This window comes from Podarcis filfolensis (genome assembly GCF_964270895.1).
Source record: "Podarcis filfolensis genome assembly, chromosome: 3".
In the NCBI taxonomy this organism is placed as follows: Eukaryota; Metazoa; Chordata; class Lepidosauria; order Squamata; family Lacertidae; genus Podarcis; species Podarcis filfolensis.
The window spans coordinates 67,852,503-67,876,724 of NC_139606.1; the positions used below are offsets into that span (position 1 = coordinate 67,852,503).

Below are 24,222 nucleotides of genomic sequence, written 5' to 3' on the forward strand. Positions count from 1 at the left end.
ATAAAACAGTGGCTTCATTTTAAAACTGTAATAAAAAACCCAAATCAGAAATGGAAATAGAACATCTTTTAAAAATGTTAAATTCTGACCAGCACATTTTCAAATGTAGCACTTCAGATTCGATGGTGAAAACTGAGCACAAATTTTGACATTTGCATTTCAAAATCAAACTTTGACATCAGTATGACTAATCTACGTAATACTTTTTCATTAGTTCCAAGGGACATTCCCTGATTTAAGTAACGATGAGAAGCTAACACAGCACTTATGAAGTACTGTTGCAACTCAGTTGTCAGAATCTATTAAATATTTCCTGATATTATCATACATTATAAAGATTATCAAAAAGAAAAAAGAACAAATGAAATGAAATGAAATGGAAGCAGGACTTGTCAGCTTGGTCACCGGTGATGTCATAAACAAGAAGGAAAAGGTCTTCATTAGATTCAATCCAAGCTCTGATAGAACCTATGCTCACAAAGGAAGTGCTAAAATAGGTATGTATTTGCATTTTACCAGGAACAAAATATGACAGTTCCCTGATCTAGCAACTGTGTGCTCCCCTTCACAAAGGATGACTGGGCCTCAACCCTTCTGAGTTAACAGCTGCACAGTGTTTGCATTAAAAAACACAATTGCTTGAAAAGGCCCCCGTTCTTCATCCAGGAGGGGAAAGTATTTTAAGTCTTCAAAGCATCCTGGAAAATAGACAGATTTCCTCCAAATAAATGAGATTTTCACATCTTGTTTGCTCTATGTCAGAGCAGATCGCAGATACAAATGGGTCTGTTGCTGAGGTCATTGGTCATACTTTATGAGAAGAGTAAGCAGAGGTATTTCCTGTCTGAGAGAAGAAATGAGACTTATAAAATATAGTTACTGCCTGTTGTGTAAATAGTAATTGAGAGATTATGACATTAAGATATAAAATACTTCAGCCCTTTTCCCATGAAGCATCAGGAACTGGCACAATTAAGGCAGATGTTCCAAGTTTGAATGGTCATCATATTTGGAGCCAAGAACTATGGACAGACATAGCCTCTGAGTAACCAATGGGGCATATTGCTAACAATTATTTTTATGTGTTCATTATTACAAAGTATTTGGCTACTTGTTTCTTTTAGGGCAGAATGAACACCACCCATAACAAATGCTGTCCACTGAATCTTCATAATGAAGATTTTATTTATGTTATTAATTTATCTAACAGAATTTATATACTGCTTGATCGTAATAAAACCTCAGAATGGTTTACAAAAAGAAATCAATAAAAGAAATTTAAAAGCAGGTATTTTAAAACTATCAACAACTAATTAAAATTAGCAATACGGTAGATTAAAGCACATGTAAATTCTGCACGCCTGGATAGGGTTGCTGAAACAAAAATGTTTTAAAGACGTACTGGAAAGAGTATAAGTGTAGGTGCTGCCACACTAAGAGATTAGTGTGAATTCTCTGAAATGCTCCAGAAAAGAGCCACGCCAAATTCACACAGCTGGTCAGAATAGGCAAACCTCATCTCCTTCCATTTGCATCTCATTTCTCATCTTCAAAGCATAGCTTTCCCCATTACATAATGGAGGTTAAGTCACTAACTTATTCTAGTACTTTTTAGCACCTCTATGCATGAGCTCCAGGGCCCTCCCACAGAAAACCTACTGGATCCAGAAGGCAACTGTTTATATCCCAAACTGGTAACATAGGCCACTATTGGTTGAGATCTTAGTGATAATAGTAACACCACACATTACCTTACTAGGGCTGTTGTAATATTTGTGAAGGAGCTGTTGTCCTTAAGCCCATTTCCAAGGAAATAATTATCTGCATGGCAACCTTGCATCAAAAGATGGAGAAGGCTCTCCATAATTCATTCAATGGGATGCCCTCTAGATCTTTGTTGGACTACAATTCCCATCAGCCCCAGCCAGCATGGCCAAAGGTCAGGAAGATGGAAGATATCGTCCAACATCAACTGGAGGGTGCCATATTGGCTACCCAGTTCTGTTTCCAGTTTTGTAGAATAGTTCAGAGAAGATCAGATTATGCTGGGAAAATCGATGCCTACAAGATGCTGGGAAAATAGATGCCTACAAGAAGATAGATGCCTACAAGAAGTGTTCCATTACTGCCATCACTACAAGGATTGTGGTACTGTGGATCAGGGAGGGAGGGAGTTATCTCTTTCTTGTTTCTCCTCATCTTTGAGCAGCGACTTAGATAGTATCTTAGAATATCACTGGCTATTAGGCAGCGCAGTTTGTGAAATCAAGATCTGAGTCACCCCGTTTTAGCCATTAGCCATTTAGTCGTTAGTTCTGCCACTCAGCCTGCTGTGTCATCAAGACAAGGACTGGTGGATGCTTCATATTAAAGGATCAGGCATTTCCTCTTCCCCATGTGCTCTACACCAGGGATGTCCAACTTCCAAGAGACTGCAATCTACTCCCACTAAAAAGACCCCAGCAGTGATCTACCCATTGTATTGATGAAAGTTGTTGAGCTTTTTGGGGGGAGGAAGACCCAAAGTTGTTGATCGAACTGTTGGACATTCCTGCTCTACACAATCACCCTCCGCAACCTTTACAGGTTTGAAGGTTTCACAAAACTGACCTCTCCTTCCTTCAGAGTGAATGTTTACTTTAATCACAAACTTTGACCCACCAACCCCTTACTGGGTAGCTCAGAGCTTTCCGAACTTTTCATGCTGGTGACATACTTCTTAGACATGCATCATTTCATGACACAGTTATTCAGTTTTACTAGGAAACCAGAGGTTAAACAAACCTCTTTCCAGGCCCAGGAGGAGTGCGAGGAGAGTTCGTGCAAAACGCACTGCAGCCGACACACTAAAGTGTTGCAACACACAATTTGGAAAGCCCTGGTGTAGCTGTTGGATGTATTCAGAGCAGAGATTAGTGGTACCTTCGTCCTCTTTCGGACTTCATTTCTTCATGTGGAGGAGAAAACCATGCAGGCTGTGGAATGTTTTCTTTGAACGACTGCAATGCTGTGTACTGTAATTAATTTTCTTTCTATTATCGTTATAGAAAGCACTGCATTTTTACATGCTTATCTATGCTTGTTTAAAATGTTTTACTGATTGTATCTATGTTTTACTGATAATTACCTTATGTATTCTAGTTGGGGTTTTTTTTAACAGTTTGATGTGTTTTAACAATAATTTTATTTAGGGAGTCTTGTGATTTAGTGGTTGATAAATATTTCTAAATAAAATCATAAATTCTTTCTACTTCATGTGTATTGTATGGGCCCAGGCCAAACCCTTTGGGATCTGAGGGCTTTTTAGGTTTTGGCCCATTTTTTATTTTACCATCTTTCTGAAGGTGCTCTGTACCTGGAAGGTGCTCTGTATGGTTCTCTTACAGCCCCGTACAATAGGTGCAGCATCCACCTGTTGCTCATAGGTTGGATGTGCTTGTGAAGTGAACTCTGTTCCTGCCATTCAGAGACATAAAGAACTGCATGGTGTGTGTTGACCACAGAGCCCTATTTGCTCAAAAGGACTGCATGTGTGGTGCCAAAGTGGGCTCTGGGGTCTATAGTCCATATGCACAGAGTTTCCACAGCTTTGCCTCAGGAGGAAAGAGACTTGCTTTTGCCAAGGACAGTTCCTGCTTGGATGGCCAACCTGCCCTTAGTAATGATGCACTCAGGGCAAGAGTTCAGGGCGCCATTTAGTAGCATAAGCTGGAGGAAACTACCTCCCCCACACCAAATACAGGAAGGTTGCCTTACCACTGAAATAAGTGAATCAATATACATTGCCCACCAACCCACCCCAAGCAAGGGTAAAATGTTCGTCCGAGGCTCATATATCCAAAGAACATTCCCAACACCAACCACTTCCTTCAATACAGCCACATTATTTGTTTGGGCAGATTAGAACTTCTCCCTCCAGATTCTGTAAACAGACAATAGCCAAGTTTCAAACAAATCAGCTCATTAAATGAAGGTTGCAAATGAGACAGAAATTGCCTGCAAACATATGTAACCCAGGCACAAACAGACAAAATGAAAAGCTAACAAGGCTACAATTAGTTGCTAGGTGTAGGCAAGCATATGGTGAAGTGGGTGCATGTAAGACATGAATAGGAATAGGTCACAGACCCCACAGCAGAGAAATAAGGTCTGCAATTGTTTATAATTTGAGTGATGCCAAATGGCTCTTTCTATATTTTTGCAACAGGGTTGAAGGTGGAAATGTTAAATTACGTGTCTTTTAATAAAAATATGCAAGCATATGATGAACATCAGCTCCCTTATCAGAGGACTGCAAACCAGTGAATCCAATTTTTAACAAGGAGGACAGCTGGGAAATTACAGACAGAGCCTAACTTCTGTCCAAGGAAATTTAGTAGAAGCATGATTAAAGCTAGGATTGTCAAACATTTAGTAGAACAAGACTTGCTGAGGATGAATTGGAATGGCTTCAGCCAAGTGAGGTGTTATTAAACTTTTATGATATTTGGGAGCCTCAACACACACAGAAATGGGTGCACTGCAGCTTTCAAAAAAACTGTTGACAAAAGTCCTATTTGGGCATTCCTCCTGTGAGGATAAACATGCATGGAAGATGTGCTGGCAGGATCACCCACTCTGATGTGTCACCTTCCCCATTTTTACAGCTGTTTGTAAGTTGAACAGCAGACTTCTGAAATGGGGACCCTCCTGCACTTGTGGTGGCACCACCAGGGGGAAGAGGGCATTGCCTCTAATAAGCTTTTGCATGTCTGGGGGAAAGAAACCGGCCATGTCAAAGGCCAAAGAGAGCAAGCTCTGGGACTCCAACCCAACTTTTAATAGCACAGAACATTCAAGCACTTAGCTTTCAGTATGACTTGAAATATTTGGCCTTGATTCAGGTATGTTGGAACTCCAAGGTTTTGTTATCCAAAACTTTGAATCACTTTCATATTTATCTGATTATTAGTCTTGGCTGGCCATCAGTCAGGTTCCCCACATGTGATTTAAGACCCTGACTATGCAGGATTTAGCACTTTGAATGGGGGAAAGCTATAAAGACAGGGAAAGTGACATGTCAGAGGCTGCATGGTTTGCCAGTGCTTCCCTGCTCTTCTTTACATGATTGTCAGGGCTTACAGTCCCTCATCAAAGCATTCTGAATAAGCTTAATGGCTCTGTGAAAAGAGGACAGATCCTGCTTTGGATTCATGACCGTTTAAAGGGCAGAAAGCAAGCAGTGGAAATGAACCGCACACCCAAGTATCTGTATTTGGGACCAATATTCTTTAACATTCATGAATGAACTAGTGTAGGTAAGGTAGCTAAGTTTACAGATGCCAGTTAATTGTTCTAGATGCTGAAAACTCAGGTTGCTGAAAACTCATTGTTGAACAAACAACTCCAAAAGCACCTCTCCAAATTGGGTGAATTGGGCAACAAACTGGCAAATGAGATTTGGTGAGTGTGCAAAGGGATGCATGTATTTGGGGCAAAAGAATCCCAGCTTCATATATGCGCTGATGGGGCATGATTTGGAGATGGCTACCTACCTACCTACCTCTATAGCTCCATTAAACTTGGTGGGTCTCATTTTTGAGTACACATAGATAAGATTGTGCTGTAAGAGTTTTCTGGTCAAAGCAACAGTACAGCCTCTGCTCTGCCTAAAGTTCACCTTGCATTTTCTAAGTCTCTGTGATCCACCTTTTGCATTCTTTTCACTGGCCAAAATTTTTATTCCCTGACTGATTAGGGCAGCCAAGACTAATCAGATAAATATGAATGTGATTCAAATATGATTCAAATATGAATGTGTTTCAAGGCTTTGGATAACCAAACCTTGGCATTCCTACATACCTGAACCTAGGTCAAATAATTCAAGACATGATGAAAACTGAGTGGCTGGATGCTCTGTGGTATTTGCAGTGTGGATCTGAACCTTTGGACTGACATGACTGATTCTGCCTCCTGCCTCAAGATATGCAAAAGATTATTGGAAACATTCCCCCACTTTACTGCTAGTGTAAACTCCTGAATCCAAACCACATGCCTTACCCAGGGAGCCTCTGGAGGCCATTGCTGTCAGCGGTCTGGCTTGCACATTACTTAAACCAAAGTTTAAAGTAAACTATGGTTTAAAGTAAATGACCGATATGCTGCTGCATGCGGCTCAAAGGCCACCACAGTACTCCTCCCAGCTTCCTTTATTCAATACACCAGGAAGGAAGCATACCAAAGGCTGACTTTTCATTAGTTCGTTCTACATATTCCTCTGGTGGGGGAAAAGCAAAGCAAGGTTTTTGAAGCAGTATGGACTAGCACCCTGCTGCTTCACATTACCATAAACTATGGTTTAATGAAGGGACGCAGGTGACGCTGTGGGTTAAACCACAGAGCCTAGGGCTTGCCGATCAGAAGGTCGCGGTTCGAATCCCTGCAGTGGGGTGAGCTCCCATTGCTCGGTCCTTGCTCCTGCCAACCTAGCAGTTCGAAAGCACGTCAAAGTGCAAGTAGATAAATAGATACCGCTCTGGCGGGAAGGTAAATGGCATTTCCGTGCACTGCTCTGGTTTGCCGCATGACCCGGAAGCTGTATGCCGGCTCCCTCGGCCAATAAAGCGAGATGAGCGCCGCAACCCCAGAGTCGGTCACAACTGGACCTAATGGTCAGGGGTCCCTTTACTTTTACCTTTATAGTTTAATGGGATGCACGCAGCACTGTGTGTATGTGGCCGCTGTTGCTGTGCCCAGAGCGCTATGTGGTTGCTGTGTTGATTAGCTTCCTTTCCTTGCCTTTGTGTGCTGTGCTCATAAAACAGTTGTTGTGAGAAGCATATGGGGATTTGACCCCCGACTACAGAAATACCTGGGGACTAGTGGTATTGGGGTCACTGCAGGCTGTGCCACTAGAGCTGGCAGATGAGGGGCATTGTGTGTATGAATGTATCATGCTTGCAATGATATTGGAATTACTTCTGTTTAGAACAAAGCGGTTTGGAATGCAGCTGCCAGATTGCTTAGGGGGGTATCTGGCCAACAATATGTGACATCTGCACTGGCAGCCAATCTACTACTAAGCCATGTTCAAGGTCCTTCTGCTACAAAATCCTGAACAACTTAGGCCCAGGGTATGTCAGGGGTGGCCTGGCCCCTTATCCCAGCTCAACCCCGGAGATCATCTGCAGGACCAACCTTGTTCATTCCTTGAACTGGTGAGGCTCATCTGACAACAAGAAGAAATGGATCCCTTAGTGTCATCGGCCCAGTATTGTGGAATACTCTGCCAATAGCAATTCTGCAGGCACTTTCTGAAAACTTTTCTATTCCGTCAGGCCTATGCCGCCAATTAAGAATACATATTTCCATAAGACTTAGCTGATTTCTGATTTTAACATTTTTATATGGTTTTTATCATATGGCTTTATGTATAATTGTTGTAAACCACTCTGATTTTTTATTTTATTTTTTTAAAAAAAGAATACTGGTATATGAATGTTTAAATAAATAAATAACTGTGTGAAATACTAGTGGCAATAACTACACAGTCTACATTCTTTAAAAGGTCAACCCTGATAGTTAAAGCCCTGTTGGGAAGCAAGAGTGTTAAACATGTGTTTCCAATGTGTCTGTATCAGGAGAGGTTAAAAGAAAAGAAAAAAGTTTTAAAAGCCTAAGGCATTCCCCCCCTCAAAAAAAAAGTGTTTCTAAAGCATACAGTCTGTCACAAACTATACCAAGCCCCTTTGTGGGAGAGGGATTATTAGAGGTGGTTAGCAGAACAAGAAAGCACGTAGATTCAAGGTAATTAACCCTTACTGTTGCTGTGTCAGTGTTGCCAGCAAAGCAGAAAAATGTTTAAAGAAGCAATATAGATTGACACGAGAGTATTTTCATTGCTTTTAGCCAAAGGCTATAGCAACAAAAACATGCAACAAAACAGATGGGAGTAGCAACCGAAGATGAAACATTTGACACCAGCAATTCCACTTTTGACGCCTCATTTTAAAAGCTGCAATGGCATGTAATTTTCATATTTTTAAATCTTCTGTTCCTACTCAATGCTTAAAACAAAGTGATGCATCAATACGGGGAAGTGCCATGCCCTCTGACCATCACCTGACCTTTTGGGATCATCTTAGCTCCCACAAAGGCACATCAACTGGTTACCAATGCTATTTCATCACGGCTGAACTGCTGGCCAGATCTGCGTCCAGGGCACCCCACAATGAAAACCCCACCCAGGAATCTGATCGGGAACCCATAAGAAAAGGAAGCAATGGAGGCTTGGCCATTAGGGTGAATGGGGCACTGCCCTACTAACCTCATCCTGCCCTTGGCCAGACCCCACCTGCCTGACTCCTTACTTGCAACCAATACAGGCGGAGCACTGCCTATCGGTTTCTTCTTTCTTAGCCTCAGTGTTGCTCTTGTGGAAGAAGGATGCGGACAAAACTAGATCAGCTCTGCCTGTCATTGCCTCTACTGTTGGTCTTCCTGGTTTCCGTTCTACCAGTCCCAATGGGCAGTGGAAGTAGAGAAAAGGTATGACAAGAATGAGAAACCAACTAGTATAGATGTGGGGCATTATTTACTTATTGACAGTGATTGCCATTCTGGATGGTGCCCCTCGCTGCAATGAGTCCTCAGCATGGGAATCGTCAGTGACCTCCGAGCTTGCAAGCATCAGCTGTGCTGAACTGCTAAATGTCTCATACTAAGATCGCTTGATATTTGGCTTTGCAAGGTTGTAACCCAGAGACAAATCCTTTAAATTCTCTGCTGACACAGGGAGTCCCCTGTCCATTTCTTGCTGTCAGGTTCTCTCATGCCAAACAGCAGTCAAGGGGTCTGGGGAGAAATGAGAAGCAGCGGCTACAGCCAGGGCCGGTCCACTCATTAACCTGAATGAGCCAGTTGCTTTAGGTCAGGCACCCCCAAACTCGGCCCTCCAGATGTTTTGGGACTACAATTCCCATCATCCCTGACCACTGGTCCTGTTAGCTAGGGATGGTGGGAGTTGTAGTCCCAAAACATCTGGATGGCCGAGTTTGGGGGTGCCTGCTTTAGGGGGACAGCTGGAGGGGCAGTAGATCCGAACCCCAGAGGAGCACGCTGCTTGCCACCTCCTGTGACTTCCACTTCCTTGGAGAGTTTCAAGGTGTTGTAGGACTGCAAGCAGGCAACTTGATTTGTTATGAATACTGTGCCTCCACATGCATCCCTCTCTGAGACAACTGGGACCTGTAATTACAGTGAGAACTTGTGTCTTATTAGAGCAATAAGATTGCTTTGGAGTATATGAGGGCTGTGCTCTGAAGAAAGCAGTTAAGGCTGCAATCCTAGGCACACTTACATTAGCATCACTGTAGACGGTGTACATGCAGAGAGCAGCCATTGGGCTACATGTGCTTTGCAAGCTGGCCTCAATTTTGTTAACTATCTATTTCTTCTGCTTAGTGTTCCGTGAGAACTGATGGGAAAATGTGGCCCAATGTGCAGAAGATCTGGGAAGAGGTTAAATCAATTTGCTGCTTTCCTTTGAAATGATTAAATCTTAAAAAAATATTCTTTGATATTTAATAAAGCAGCTTGAACTGAGATAGAGGGGAAGCTGAGATCCCACAGAAGATCTTTGGAAAAAGGACAGTTGGATGCTTTTTATCTCTCAAATAGCTTTATTGATCCCCAGCCAGGAAATCTTTCATCTTCTTTTCCCTTTTCAACAAATGTTAACTGTATCGCTGAAAAATATGCATGTTACAGCTTAGTAAGATTTCTCATTATAAAACTTGGTGAGCCTTCATCATCGTCACTGAAAACATTCATGACACCCTTTTAAACAAGAAAAAAAATGCAGACAATCCATAAGGAATTAAGCCATGGTCCCATCACCCAGTTAAATTCAGTCTGCATTAGGATCTAGATCAGTGGTAGTTAACGTGTAAACAGCCCCCCCCCCCGATGTTTCTGGACTCCAACTCCCATCAGCCCCTGCCAGCATGGCCAATCATTAAGGATGGTAGTTTTAGCAACATCCAGAGAGCCATGGGTTCCCTCACTTCAGATCAAGATGTTAGCTGAAATATGAGTCAGATGGAGCACCAGAGCTGCCCATGGCCCATGGATCCAGGCCGGCAAACCAGGTAAGTCTAAGGCAACTCATCAAAGGGCTAGTCCCCAAAAATAAGACAGAGCCTGTAGCCATAGTGTTAATGTGAAGACAGGCAGAGGCAGGCAAAATGAAGTCAAGATCAGACATCTGGTCTGAGCCAGATGAAAGAGCACAACAGAAGATAAGGTATCCATGCTTCTTCCTGTCCATTCTTCCCAGGACCATTTGTCCACCCAACCTCTCCTTCCTGGCAAGTAGTAGGACAAACACTCGCCACTTCAGGTGGATAAAAACACAAACTGTGGTCCAGCCCAAGTTACAGTGGTACCTCGGGTTACATACGCTTCAGGTTACAGACGCTTCAGGTTACAGACTCCGCTAACCCAGAAATAGTACCTCGGGTTAAGAACTTTGCTTCAGTATGAGAACAGAAATTGTGCTCTGGCGGCACGGCGGCAGCGGGAGGCCCCATTAACTAAAGTGGTGCTTCAGGTTAAGAACAGTTTCAGGTTAAGAACAAAGCTCCAGAATGAATTAAGTTCTTAACCCGAGGTACCACTGTATTTTGCTGTGTGAGACAAAGGATGAGGCGGCGCCTCTCCCCATTCCATGTACAAAAGCCACCAATACAGGCATTTCAACATGAGCGATAGGATAACATTTCCCACTGAACCTGAGAGCAACTGCCTGAACCTTAGGGAGTTCAATGCAAGTTGCACAGCACACACAGATCGGTCTCGTCTCCACCCCTCAGCATCTGCTGCCTGAGGCAGCCACCTCACTCTGCCTAATGGTAGGGCTGGCCTTGGCACCAAGAGCGGGATGAAATCTCAGCTGCTTTGTCTCCCATTTGATCAGTGTGTTTATCTGCTGATTCTGAAATCAATGGGCTATGGCATGCTTAATTCAGTGAAAGGGCATACACTGTGCTCTGGAGACCCATATGCCTTCCTGGAAAATCGGTAGTATTGGGTGGAATTAAACATTGCTCTCCCTCCACCACGCACTGTTCTGAGCTCCTTTGGGAGGAAGGGTTGGATATAAATTTAATTAATAAACAATCCCTGACTTTTGCAAGGCTGGAATGTTACATAATGTTCAAAAGTAAGAATAACATTCATTTACTCTGCCTCCTTTTGCATCTGGCCCTGCACACCACTGGGAAACAGCCTCCAGAAGTTGCCAACAAATTGAATGCGGCCGTCAGACTCCAAAAGGTCATCTGCTCCTGCTATAGTACATAGGGCAGGGCATTGGCCAAAGGAACAATGGAAGAGATGGGCAAAAGAATCTGTGGGTCTATCATGACTTTTAATGAGAAAAGCATTGCTGGGTGACTGCACAGAAGAAGGGCTGGGTGCTGTAAAATGAGCCAAGCGGTTAAAAAAAATGCATTAGAAAGGGTGGTGTACTTGAAAAATATGACTCCAATTGCATGCATGCAAATTGGGATTTGACAAGCATAGGTTAACAAGTTGGAAAAGTTTTTAAAAATGCAATGGCCTTAATATCCTCCTTAAATATCATTGTTTACTGAAACTAAATAAGGAAAGGAGACAGAGACTTGGGGATGTTTCCTTTCTTTGCAAGGATGCCTTTGCTCCTATGTGCATGCGTACATGTTGTACTTGGGCTCTCTCACGTACAGGGGAGAATGTTTCTGGGACCCTTTCATAAAAATTGGCAGCCGAACAGCACTGATACAACCATGGCTTCCTGAATCCACTGCCAGCTTCCCTGTACAGTGAATCATCCTTTGAGGGAGGTGGGAAAGGACTAGGGATTCCCTCTGCTAGCATTCTAAGAACAGTTTGAATGCTTTTGTAGACTAGATTATAACCCTAATGTGATTTTATCTTTTTAATTGACCAGCCTTAAAATGAGCGCTCACTTCCCAGGAAAGTGAAAAGAAAAGAATCAATCTGTCCATAGCCCTATTTTCTATTGTAGCATAACAAAGCAATGCTTGAAAAACTGCTTTCAAAGCTAAGCCGACTGCCACTCAGCACATTCTTTTCAGGTGTTCTTGCAGGGGATTACACCTATATGTGCACACAGTCTTTTGCTGATCTCTGTTGCAACTGGGGCTGCTGTAAGGTCATGAAGAAACAGCAGTCTCGCCCTTGGAAGGGGTGTGAGTTGCCTGTAGGTAGTGATGTATGGAAGTGAGAGCTGGACCATAAAGAAGGCTGATTGCCAAAGAATTGATGCTTTTGAATTATGGTGCTGGAGGAGACTCTTGAGAGTCCCATGGACTGCAAGAAGATCAAACCTATCTATTCTTAAGGAAATCAGCCCTGAGTGCTCACTGGAAGGACACATCCTGAAGCTGAGGCTCCAATACTTTGGCCACCTCATGAGAAGAGAAGACTCCCTGGAAAAGACCCTGATGTTGGGAAAGATGGCGGGCACAAGGAGAAGGGGACGACAGAGGACGAGATGGTTGGACAGTGTTGTCGAAGCTACCAGCATGAGTTTGACCAAACTGCGGGAGGCAGTGGAAGACAGGAGTGCCTGGCGTGCTCTGGTCCATGGGGTCATGAAGAGTCAGACATGACTAAACGACTAAACAACAACAACAATATCAAGCTGCAATGTGGGCAAAGAAGGCACAAGATTAGGGTTTTTTCCAATGCAAATTATAGCTGTGGTGTGGGGTACTATATGGTGACAGAGAATGAGAGTTTAATTCCCATCCCACTGTAGTACTGACAAGAAGTCCCCACTACACCCAAAGCTATTTGCATCAGAAGACAAGCCTTCATGGGCACTAAGGGGGTGCTTGGCTCCAGGAGCAAATAGCTGCTTAAGGGAGGTGAGTCTCATTGGGATCATGGTGGGTGGGAAAGGGTTAAACTTTTCCTCCTGACCCCCCCCCCCCCCGCTGTTGCTGCACATGCTGTTTGCATGCTGTTTGCACTTAAAGCAGCAGCAATTACTTTTACCTATGCAATTAACATAATGTCTAGTTTGGTCCTTAGGGACATTAAGATCTGCAGATGTGCTCCACCATACAATGGATTCTTCCTATTGTATATACTTTTCCTTTCCCCATACAAATCATTGGCGTTGTATTTACTACACTGACATGACCAGAGAAAGAGGAAGGGTCTGCACTCTTGGAAAACAATTACATGACAGTTGCCCTTTTGTTGTCTTCAATCCCACCAGCCAGAGTCAACTGGGGCACCATCTAATCCGTCTGCTTTTGGAACAAAACAAAACCCTCTAGTGCTAATCCATCACCCCATCAGCTGACATCCTGCATCTTTTTCCAACTGTTTGCAACTGCACTCCCAGAAGCCTTGTTCTCAGAATGCATTTAATTAAGGCTGGAGATTTTTGCAGGTAGATAGTATTTCAGCTCAAGCCTTGAAAAGGTCTGCAGAGGCCCAGACTACAGTCTTCATGTTGGAAATTTAACCTAATTCTGTGCATTCTGTGGCAATTTCAGACTGTTCAATTTAAACAGAACTAGGTTCACTTTGAGAAGAAGTGTATATTGAGCAATTCCCCTGATTTGTTCATACAAAATTTGCACAGAGGTTATACAATGTTGACACCAAGTGGTTGTTATTCTGCAAGCTCCACTGCATCACTTTTCTTACTATATGAATTTTTTAAGGCATTTATTAAAAAGCAGAAAAGTACTAGTTAAAAATTGCTGTTTATTGCAGTGTACCCACTTGTTTACAGGCTTATGAAGATGCACCCTTTTTGCACTAAGCACATCTGCCCAAATGTGTGAAAGATCTGTGCATAGACTGGAAATACCCATAGATATCCTAAGAGGACAACCGAGTGTTGGAAAAACACTCTGCATGCCTCTAGCAGAAGTGCCTGCTGTGTCCTGTGATCGGTCCTGTTGACGGCAGTTGATGGACCACTGTGGATCACTCTGCATTTTAGCACATATGGAATGCATCTGCTTCACACCCTCTAAATGGTTGGTGTTGAGGTATCGTAGATTCTGTCAACATCCACAGGAGTTTCTCCTGAAGGTTGACTTTATCTGGATCAACAGAGACCGAAAATCATTTGAACGGTTTGTAAGCCTGCTGGCCCAGCTGGAAATCAATCAGACTGAAGAAGACCCTAGCAACCGCTTCTTGGAAATGCACTTGGCAAGAATGACATGAAGGCTATTGGCCTGCAGATGGCGTTAGATCTTCTAGCCAAAAAGGAGAAGAAAGACTCCATCACAGGCTTCCAGACAAGAACCCAGCTGGGGTTCCTAGATTGGAACAAGATTTCAGAGACTAGCAAAAGAAAATAAAGGGAAGATCCATGTCGTCTTCTGTGGTTCTTCAGCTCTTGCCAAAGTCACCAAAGCTCATTGTGAGAAGTGCAACTTCCAATTCTTCAAGCAGCACTCGTAAGTAGCATCCCCAGGCCATCCTGGACTGGGAGGTAAGGCTGCAAGTTATATACGAGCTATGTATGCATTTTGATTTGTGGAACAAAACATGTGTTGAACAGTTCATCAAGACCCCCAGCAATTTTCAAGTGGTCCTTAGAAATGTTTTTGATGACTGCCGTTCTAGTGATACTTTGTGAATCAACCCTTTATCTGTGTCTGTATGGGCCACATTATGGAATCCTACCCACAGCCATCCCTGGGTGGGCTCAAACCAACAACCTTCTGGTTAACAGCCAGATGCACTTACTCTTTGCACCACTGCATTTTTATGTGCTTTCCCCCAAACCAGCTTTGATGCACATTGATAATAAAAAAAGAGAGTGACATAGCTGCTTTCAAAGCCACTCGATAGAAATTGTATGCTGGGTCCACACCTTGTGGGTTATTCTGCAGGAACTGGGTTGCCCTCAGCCAAAATCATTTTCTCTGGTTCCTGCCTCTTTTTAGGTTAATTGAGAAGATGTTGCTCTCTGTACTTTATCCCTTTATGTGCCTCTCGCACATGGTCTCTCCATTCTCCTTTTTGTGTTGATCCTTGTGGAGGAAATTGGCTGGATTTTGAAAGTCTGTCAGCTTAATCAAACAAGTGCCAGTTTTCTACAGTCACAAAGCCTTCTCCTTTTCCCAGTCTCACAACAGTTTCTTTGATTGTCTTATTTATTTTCCTATGAGAAGATTCCACATCTGATCTCACGTAGGTGTCAGATGTAGATTGCACGTCATATAACCAGATGAAGTTGCAGCTTTGAGCTTTCGTACACTGTGCAAGATTCGGAAAACTCCTTTGCATACTTTGCCATGATGAATAAGTTGCAATCTTCTCCTGCATTCAGTCCTTGTATTGGCTTAAAACACACACATGACAACGTTCTGCAGGCCAATGGTTGGAGGTGTTTTCAATCCCGCTGAAATATTCAAATAAAGGAGGTGGTTCTTTCATCTATGGAACATAGGAAGCTGCCTTGTTCCCAGTCTGACCAGTAGTTCATATGGCTCAGTACTGTCCACAATAAGTGGCCGGAGACTCTTCAGGGTTTATGGTAGGGGACATCCTCAGTCCCACGTGAAGATGCCAGTGATTGAAACAGATGTTCTACCACTGAGCTACAGCCCTTCTAGATGATGTAGCAAGATCAAATTGCTGTTTGGTCCATGTGGATAGAAATGACTTGCAAACAAAGCACTTATCTCTTGAAACAGAGTAATTTTGGGACCTTCCTGATCAGGCAACTTAGAGAGCTTGTATGCACTGATGCCTTTTGTATTTTATTTTTTTAGATTCCCATCCATTTTACCTTTTAAATGCCACATAAATTCTGATTTGCTTTTTTATTATAGTCCTAGTCTTGAATCGTTCACTGCCCACGCACGATTGCCCCAGCTCTGTGCTACTAGAATTGCTCCCCAGGCAATTGATGCATATTTATTTTATCAGTTTTTATCCTTCCTTTGTACTTTTTTAAAAGCATGCAAGGGAGCTATCAATCCAGATCAAGTAAACAATTAAAAACAATCAAAACCACATTTTTTAAATTAAAAAAGTAAAAGAGAATTAAACACAGACGGATAGCAGATCAGGAACTAAAACAAGCTTTAAGCAGACAAGTTCTTGCTGAAATAAAAATGTCTTAAGGAGGTGATAGATGGACATTGAGAAGGGAGGAGGGAGGAGGGAGCTCAGCAACCTGGCATAGCCATGAAGAAGGACATCTTACCAGCCCCCACCAAACCAAATGCACCTTGAACACAGGCAGGGTGCACAAATAAGCTGATCTGACTGATCTGAGAGCATGGACAGGAACAATATCAGGGTCCCTTCACTATTTTTTTAAGAAGATTATTATCCGGTGTGGAGGGTCACAGCATAAGGCTCCCAGGCCCATTTCCTGGTGTGGGAGTGGGAGAGACAGCTGTCTGAAAGCCTGGAGAACTGCCACCAGACAGTGTACACAACACTAAGCTAGAGGGACAAAAGGTTTTATGGTTTATCCACACTTACCTTTTGCCCCACTCTCTCCAGGCACAGGTTCGTACTTAAAAGCTCTGTGGGGTTTTTGGTTTTGGTTTTTTTGCTCCAGAGCTTTCCACGCATAAACACACTCTTTAGCACTCAAGTGGAGCAAATCTCAATTTGGTTTTTTCACAGATTGAAGTTTGCTCTGATTGAGCTTTAAAGAACAGGTGGTCACCTGCAAGAGCAGATGAAAAGTGTGGATAAATTTTATTCAATATAAAGCAGCTTCCTACGTTCTTAAGAATTCAAATGAATTGAACGATGCTATACTGAGATATATTTTTTTTAATGAGTTTTAGGCTCCGTGGAAGCCCAGAAAGGAACTAGGTAGTAGACCAGAAGGTTAAGGAGCAATGCAGTTGCTGCCCTATTCTCCACATATTTCTAAAGGCAGATTTCCAAATCCATGAAGTTCTTTCATTAGATTTACTGGCAGCAGCAGCTAGTGTGGGGAAGTGGAATTGACAGGAACAAGTTCCATGTTTGTGTGTTCCACCATTCTCTCATGGTAAACCATACCTGTACACCTGGGACAAACTGTTTCACATGATTGAATTGCCTGTTACTGCCACCCACAGGATAGCAAAGAGCCCGGGTGCTTATGAGAACATTTTGGACACCTAAAAATAGAAGCACAATATATTGAAGTTTAAATGAAGTAGCTGGCACACTTAGGACCTTGGTTTTCTGTGAGGAAGAGTGTAAACACCATTAAGAATATATGTTCTTATTGGATACTGGACACGATGGCTATGCTCTACCTCCACTGTTGGAGGCAATATGCCTCTGAATACCAGTTGCTGGGAATGACAAGTGATTAGAGGGCCATTGAGCTCATGTCATGCTTGCAGGCTTCCGAGAGACCATCTGGATGACCATTGTGAGAACAGGATACTGGACTAGATGGGCCACGGGCCTGATCCTGCAGAGCTTTTCTTATGTGTATGCTATTTTGCTCTTCAGCCCAGTTTCTATCAGTAGGAAACACTTTGTATGTAAGCTGTACCTTTTGTTCACTGAGAATGACTTAAGTGCAATACATATCAACTCAAAAGTAAGTATGTATAGGATTGGGGCCTAAAGTTAATTATTCATACGTGCAGGCAGATCTTTGCATCAAGATCCCCTGCAGTCCTACTTAAGAAGCACAACGAGTGTAACAAGGAGGCCATACTGATCATGGTCTGGAGAGAAGAAACTGTTGACATCTTTGTAAGAAACAGCTCCAGCAATTCATTTGTAAAATAATGAATTGCACAATCTGGAAAACCCTACAATGGAACACTCAGTTCTAAACATATCTTATTCTCTTCCAGTTACTTAAAACAAGAAAACCTAACGAGTATTTATTTCTTGAGGCAAAAATACCTTCACCACAGATGAAGTTGGAATTGAATCTGAGTATGTTTGATCATGTTATCTAAAGATTTCTGACAATAATTAGATGATGATGGAACTACATGAATTATTCATCCCCCGCTCTTTGGATCTTGGTGTGGTTCTTCCGCACCCCGCACTTGATCTTTCATGGAGCACTCTAAATGAAGGAAATCAGTGTGGGAACTCAAGAGCCAAACTCAATGTGGACATTTGGTTCCAGTGCTTAACGAAGTCCACCTATGCAACACAAAAGTTGCAGGCAGGGCAGGAGGGCAGGATAGACGTGGGTAGAAAGGGACTTTAACCCTTTGCTTTCTGTGTGACCCCAAACGGAATCAATCTCTCTCTCTCTCTCTCTCTCTCTCTCTCTCTCTCTCACATACACACACACGGCACCGGCTAATCACAATGAGAGGAAAGTTCCAATTGGGAGCTTTCTTCTTACTGTGAATAGCAGGTGTGAGGGATGTGTAAGCACTTATTCCAGTCAGGACCACGCAGTAGCAAGGGAATAATCCCCACCCCTGCCATGGTCCCAATCCAACTCGGGCCTCCTACACCAGATTGGAAAAAAACACACAAAAAACCCAGACACCTATGTTATGATTCCATTCCCTCCTTGACCCCAAAATTGGTTATTGGCAACACAGGATGGGAGGAAAATGTTAACCCACACACCCACTTTGTCAATGTGCCATGGCCCTGCTCCTCATCCCTCGCTTTATGACTGCTACTTAAATTTTAAAAGACTAAGCATGTTAATTTCATTCATCCAATGAACATCATGCATAATCTGGCCCCAGGAGAAGCAGGTTTGGAAGGGAAATTGCAAGTGTTCACCAGTGGTTTCTTTTAACCAGATAAGTATCGTCCATAGACTCAAAACCTACTTTTGTAATTTGCAGCCCCAACAAAGTAAGGAGCAATAGAAAACAAAACCTCTAATTTTGAAATGTTCTTTCTCCTCCTCCTTTGGATGAACAAACATCTGGAGTTTTCTTATTGTCCTAACTAACAGACAATGATGACTCACCAGTTGCGTGCATGTGTTGGATAATTTGTGGTCTGTAGAGGTTGAAATGCAGGAGCTAAAGTGACCACTGTGCATACTTGACCTTTGATGGGCTGAGGAAAAAAATCCCCAAAGCAATTGTTCGGAAGACATACACAGCTCTTTATGCTTCTATTTTGAAAAGAGAAATTGGCAGGTAACAGTGATTGCTTTGCTATGGTTTTAAAACTGCACCCATGATGGAGTGACGCCATCATATGACATTGCATAAAGGCATACTGGAATTTTATAAACAAGAGCAAACAAGACAAAGCATATAATAGTGGATGATGCTGAAGCATCCTTTGATGTGTGTCTTTTTAATGTGCATCTTTCAATCTGAATCAAAAGTTGGCAGCAATTCCTTAGCATCTCGACATAGCCAAAGATATTCCCTGAGCCCCATGAATGGGTCACTGAAAACTAGGATTGCCGGGTTACAATCTAGTGCCTCCCTTACTCAAATGGCTCTCTTTGCAGTCACAGAAATAGGATCTGCACATGTCCAAGGCAATTCACTGAAGCTTCTAAAGCAGAGATGGAGAACCTCTGGACCATGGGTCAAATGTGGTTTGCATGGCCTCACAATCTGGCCCACTGGCTTTCCCTAGTCCTCTCACTGAAGCATCTGCTTCCCACAATCTCCCTGCTATACACTGACCATCCGATCTCATTCAAATAAACTGCCTTGAGCGCTTTTTGTTGAAAAAACAAGAGAATGTCTTTTGGCCCTTAAAGGCTAACAGATTTGATTATGGCATAAATTGTCATAGATTAGAGTCTACTTCATCAGATACATGGTGTGTGTGTGTGTGTGTGTCATCACCTTGTTGTGGTGAGTGGGCTTGCATGTTCCTATGACCCTTGTGAGTGAAGCCATCGGGAGTCTCGTACTCCCAGCAGGGTCACCCAAGGAAGTAAGGTCAAAGGGGAGGAGCAGAACAGGTGGAAGATAACAAGTGGCATGTTACAACAGCTGTGAAGGCGGATGAAGGCTGAAGTAGATAAGAATCTACTCATGCCATTGGAATAGAGCCTTACTGCAAAGACTGTGCGTTGGTCAGTGTGCACTGATCTACACAAATAAAACAATTTTATATACTCCTGCCCAGAAACCTATGTCTCCACTGTGGAAGGACTTGTGGATCCAGAATTGGCCTCCACAGTCACTTATGGACTCACTGTTACAAAGACCATGTTCATTGGCTACAAGTGATCGCCAAAGAAGAATACACACATGTAGACATACACATAGTTGTAAGCCAGAAACACATACAGTGAAAACTCAGTTACAGATGCCTTCCACAACCTGCTGCCCTCCAGATGTTTTGAACTAGTTGAAAACATTTGGAGAGCACCAAGTTGGGGAACAGCTGAATTAGAGGCAGAGTATATGCAAAATATTTTCTTATTTATGTATTATTTGTACTCATAGTCCATCCTTCGCCGGAAAGTCCCAGGGCAGGTTACAACAATATTGCAGTTAAAACAACTGCATATTACTATATTAAAACCATAAAATAAATCAACAAAACTAACCAACAACAAAATAAACAAAGCAGAGCACAGAACAGCAGTGAAGGAAGAGGTGAGAAACTCAGCCAGGTAACCAGGGACATGGGTTGAAAGGTGTGCATTGACCAAATGTTGAAAAGCATACAATGATGGTGGCAAGATGCATCTCAGAAAAGACGTCACTTCACAACCTGAGGTCCACCACAGAGAAGACCCTCACATTTGGTACAAGCCCTCAAACCACAGAAGGTGGCAGCACTATTCACAGAGCCTCGCCTGCTGATCTTTTTGTGATTTTTATATTTTATTGCCTGTTTTATGTTTTTATATTGTTGCAAACCTCTGTGATATATTTTTTATGATACAGTGGTATACAATCAATCAATCAATCAATGGTTTATGCAGTGCTTTTTTCTGGGGGATGCAGGGGGATGCATACCCCTAAATATTTTGTGAACCTTTGTACTTTTGTCCATTTACTGTATTTATTTTTTCCCATTTGAACTATAAAATGGTGATTTTCTTGAGTCAAAATGAGAGTACCCCTGAACATTTATTTATTTTTAGAAAAAAGGCACTGGGTTTATGAATACTATCATTTCTGCTGTCAGATTTCTGTCCATTGATTTTTATTTTTATTTTTGCATATGTACTGAGCAGTTATTCCTATGTAGAATGCAGAAGAGCCCTGCTGGCAGAGAAGCAAGTGAACAATCATCTGATGCCTTGGCTGACATTATTAGCCCCTATGGTGGTTTTGCTTAGGTAGATATGAAGGTAAAGCTGGCATCTGGCTGCAAGATCTTGTTCCTATGTTTGCATCCCTGTGATGTGGCCTATGGTTGGGGAAACGACTGCATAGTGTCATAGTTAATAATACACATAGCTGTCAACATTTTCCTTTTTTTAAGGGAAATTCCCTTATTCCGAATAGGATTCCTTGCAAGAAAAGGGGAAAGTTGACAGCTATGATAATACACCTTATTTCAAAAGTGGGTAGAAGCTGTACACAGTTCAGCAGGAGCAAAAGGTGCTATCAGGAGTACTCTATTTTTCAACAGTTGCTTCCAAAGGACATCTTGGGCAAATTAAGAAACGTTATAATCACACCACCATGTTGAAATCACTGGTGTCACTGATTTAAAACTGACTATCCCAAATAACATCAGAAAGTAAACCATCTTAGCACTGGTCCTCATTTGAGACATTAAATATTTTCCCCTTTACTATAGCAGGTAATTTAGGACTGCTTGGTTGATTTTTCCCCAGTACTAGTGCTGCCACCTAGTGCATGAAAGTAGTGTATGAAATCAGTTGAAGGAACTAGGTACAGTATACTTAAGCCTGGAGAAGACAAGGGGACAAGATCGCACTCTTCAAATAAATAAAGGGATTGTCACACAGAAGAGAGCAAAGTCTTGTTCTCTGCTGGTCTAGACCTAATGTGCTTAATTTGTATGAGTGTTGAGCAGCAGAAGAAATCTACTGATGACATAGAGCAGTTTGACAATTACTGGCATATAGAGGGGTTGTGGGCGTCTCATCGCTGAAGGTCTTCAAGCAGGGACTGGAGAACCATTTGCCATGGAAGCTCCAGCTCTGGATTTCCAGAATTCACCATGGGGTAGGATTCAGAGCCAGATTCAGAGCTGGCTCCAGGTTTTTGTGGGCCCTTGCGTTGCCAAGTATCAATGGGCTTTGGCCATTTGTGCCTGTCATGAGCACTGCCCAACCTGGCTGCCCACTCCCACCAGGCCTAGACTAGATGATGTACAAGGCCACTTTCAACTTTCTATGTAGTATGGGGTAGAGCAGATTCCAAACCAAATGCTTTGCTTACTTGACTTGAGATTTGACAAAAACACAATCCTGTAACTTCTCACTTTGTTGGGTGAGAAGCACTAACATTCTTCCAAGGTGGGAGCCACAGCTGAAGGCTCCTCACATGTGTGGACAACTGCAATCAGTTTAATGCTACCTCCTTGCTTATCTTGTATATTTTATTGTCACACAGTTTTATTATATAGCAGAAGGGATTATCAGTGTCGTTTTATATTTCTCTCATATAAATTATACAAAAGAAACTACCCAATCTGTGTTACGTCTTTCAGAAACACTCCTAAACTATCAAAGATTGTCAAATGGGATGAGTTTAAAACAGGTGGCATTAGTAACATCTGTTTATTTCCTGCCAATAGCTCACAGAACCACCTATGGTTTTCCCTACTTTATTCTCTTCTCCTGTGTCTTCTTCATCTTCAAGCCTCCACCACTCATCACTTCCTGTTTTAGGCCACTGCCTTCTCTGTCCTTTCCCTTTTTACAATTTTCCAACATTTCTGCCTGTCCAGAATTCACTATTCCCTCAGCAATCTGACCCACCATCAATATAAAGCTTATCCTGTTCTTATTAGACCCCAAATGTCCTTATAATAACCCCTCCTTTCATGAGCTCCTCCACATGCAGCTGCTGGGTGACTTTGGGCTAGTCACACTTCTCTGAAGTCTCTCAGCCTCACTCACCTCACAGAGTGTTTATTGTGGAGGAGGAAGGGAAAGGAGAATGTTAGCCGCTTTGAGACTCCTTCAGGTAGTGATAAAGCAGGGTATCGAATCCAAACTCTTCTTCTTCTTCTTCTTCTTCTTTTTCTGTGCTCCATCTTGTGCATATGTTCCCCCCAGATTCTAATTTCTTGTTCCTTCACACCTCCACCAGCCTCCATCCCTTAGCTTCCTTACCTCCCAGAATCAATTTCCAGTCAGCTTTTAAGTAATAAACCTCTCTACAAGCTGCCTCACCCAGGCGGATGTTCTCATTCCAGGGGCTGTCCAGAACTTGCTTCCCTCACATAAATTATAATAGTTGCAAACATTTTATTACTGAAAGCTTCCTTTCCTCACCATTCCATAACATCCCAGCACACAAAAAAATGTAACCACAAATTAAAAAACAACAGTTAATTAAAAAACAACAACTAATACAATGTTTCTTAACACCTAATGCTACACACTGTTTGGTCACCTCTCTAAGTGGAAAGAGTTGCCAAGTTTGCAGGGCAGCCTCCAAATAATGTTCTTGTCACAATTTTCTGTGCAAAGCAGTTCTGTGCAGCATGTACCAACTGTGAACAGCAAGAATCTGTAACACTGAAGTGCTGTAGCGCTATATAACAGCTGAGGGGCCGCAGCATTGAAATTCCCTTTCCTAGGCAACTGTAGAAGGCAGTTTTACAGAAAAAGTTAAAGCTTCTCTCTCCTCAGTCCTCACTACTTGCCCTGACTCCAGGCCACCACCAACAGAAAGTCCCATTGCTAATACATTCCCTTATGGGGAGCTGGCTTTTAACATTACAGCACTCTTTTAAAGCTGCAAAGGAATGTAAAATATAGCAGTCATTCTCTTGGCCTTGCGTTTAAAGATAGGCACTTGCTGATCTTTCCCCACACCCTTAAATACTGACTGTATGGAATCACTGACATTAAAAGAAATGTCAACAAACCTTTGCCAGACTCTCCCATAAATGTGAAGGCAGGTCAAGCTGTCTGGTAATGGAAGGAGCAGCGGAGAGGAAATAAAAGGAGGCCTTCCTGTGCCTGCCAAACCATTCATTCCTGAGTTATCTTAACGGTGTTTCCTGCCAACAAGGCAATGGCACATTCAGGGAGGGTTAAAAGGCCAGATTCTGTTCAATAGGGACTGAGCTGATTAGAGCTATGATGTCAGAAGCCCTTTTCAGATCACCGAC

At 42.6% G+C, this 24,222-nt stretch overlaps 1 long non-coding RNA gene across 1 annotated transcript in view; it reads right to left on the minus strand.

Annotated features, from left to right (window-relative positions):
- The window catches only part of LOC310760102, a 50,156-nt gene extending 26,146 nt beyond the window's left edge, over positions 1 to 24,010 (minus strand). Inside the window, exon 1 of the long non-coding RNA XR_014546774.1 lies at positions 23,977 to 24,010. This is a non-coding gene — a long non-coding RNA (uncharacterized lncRNA). The remainder of the gene's footprint in view (positions 1 to 23,976) is intronic.
- Positions 24,011 to 24,222: the final 212 nt, after the last annotated feature.